Source organism: Macrotis lagotis, chromosome X, assembly GCF_037893015.1.
Source record: "Macrotis lagotis isolate mMagLag1 chromosome X, bilby.v1.9.chrom.fasta, whole genome shotgun sequence".
NCBI lineage: Eukaryota > Metazoa > Chordata > Mammalia > Peramelemorphia > Peramelidae > Macrotis > Macrotis lagotis.
This window is the reverse complement of record NC_133666.1, coordinates 118,662,918-118,665,083: the sequence shown is the minus strand read 5'-3', so window position 1 is coordinate 118,665,083 and position 2,166 is coordinate 118,662,918.

Below are 2,166 nucleotides of genomic sequence, written 5' to 3'. Positions count from 1 at the left end.
CTCATCCTGTTCGTTAATTTATTGTTTTAAAGAAGGAGATAAAATGAGATCTGTGATAGACTTGTAATGGCATGTTCTTTGGTGAAGAACTTTCCTTCACCAAAGCTAGGACAGCAGTTATTTCATAACTCTTATCATAACTTGGACCATGAAGAGATTGATTTTCCCAGGATAACTCAGTCAGCATGTATCAGAGGTGGGTCTTGAACCTTGGTCCTGGTTCTGAATCCAACTCTAAATACATTAGGCTACACCTCCTTTAAACAGAAAGCAATAATTTCCATAAGCTTCTCTGCCTTTTTTGAGATAACTCATTTTCTCCTTAACTTCACTTATATTTCAAATTTACTTATTTCGTGTCTCCATTATTCTCCAGGTTAAACTCTAGACACCTGCACAGGACTTTGTCTTCCATGCCCCATGCCAAGCACCTTCACATTCACCTGTGAACCTTTTCTTTTTACCCCCCTTTGATGTTTTGTTTTCCCTAGTTAGAATTTAAGTTCCTCAAGGACAGACTGTCTTTTGGGTTAATTTTACAATACTTAAAACAGTGTCTGATAATAGTAAGTACTTAAACACTTGCTAATTTGATGTGACTTGACCCAGACTATTTTTAGAGGGTTTAAACTCTTTTCCCTGCAATCCATCCTGAACATTATTACTAGATTAATCTACCTAAAGGACACTTCTTGTTAAGCCAAAAGAAGTTAATCTTCCTATGCAATAAAGTCCAATTTTTTGAAGTATTCAAGACTGTCCAGCCTGATTTTTATATTTTTCTACATATCCTACATTATTTTTCTATTTGTAAGAAAAACTGAAGGAAATTGTACTATACTCCCTGCTCCTTGCACTACTACCCCTCTATGTTTTCATACCTATGTTCATTTGTTTATGCCACCTAGGATGCATCTTCATGGAATAAATTCCCTCTACTTGCTTCTCTACCCATTAAAATCTTATCCACTTTTAAAAGCCATAATGGGAGGCCATAAAGATTTCCTCTGAGTTAGATATCAATAAAAATACTTTAACAATTATGTTTAGTCTCTATTCCAGACTCTTATGTTGAGTACCTTTCCTGAACTCTTAAATTGAGTCCCACTTCTGAACTCCCTCAATCTTCCCCAGGCAGTGTTGGAGGGGTGGGAGACAAGGATAACAAGGGAGACAAGTACTCCATCAAGATCTCCAAGTGCTCTGTTTATTTACCAAAACACCAGTGCTTAAATACCTTTCCAGTCTCTAATCCAGTACCACTCCCAATTTATGCTCCCTCAAAACACTTTGCAGTAAATAGTTCACATGTTAGTCTCATTTTACAAAGGAAGCTCCAGGGGACTTTAATAGCTGTTTAATATAGCTTTTAAATGCCAGAAGTTCATGTTCTTTCCTACTCCTCTCAACTTCCAAAATATTCAATTCTTTTGCAAATAACTTGTTGAGACTAAAGAAGTTAAAATTTATTATGATTAACTCTTTGAAGACTACAGAATTAAAAAAGCATTGTTGATTTCATAAGGAGATAGCAGGAAGATTTCATCTGAGCCATTAGGAGTAGTGAAGAGAGTTAAAAAGAACCTGGTTATAGTGGAGCAGGAAAGTAAATTCATCAGGGGTTAGAAAATTCAGTTCTCTTGAGTCATAAGAAGAAATGAGCAACAGAAACCTTCACCTGACAAGTAGGCTTCCCCTGCTGGAGTTTGAAGTCTAGCTCACTGATGTCTTTATGATTACTTTGTTGTATAGGAAGAAATGAGATCTAATTGGATCCTGGTGAGTAAAGAACTTTCTGGACTTGTCTTCCTCCCCTAGAGAGTCAACCTAAGGAATTTTTCTACAAGTTTTATATTTGCTGAAACCTGAGTAGATATCCCAGAATCATTACTGAATTTACTATCTACTTAGCTTTGAGAGAATACGCCTAATTAAACTTGCCTAAAGAGAAGTAATTGCTAGACAATCAATGGTGTGATATTTTCTTAATGTCCTTTCAGAAGAATTGTGAATTAAAAGAATTTCTATATGAAAATATGTTAAACACAATTATACACTTACAATTTATATCAGATTATTTGTTGCCATGGGGGGGGGAGAAGGAGTAGAAAAATGTGGAGCTCATAAACTCAAATGGATGAATGTTGAAAGCTACTTTTGCATGTA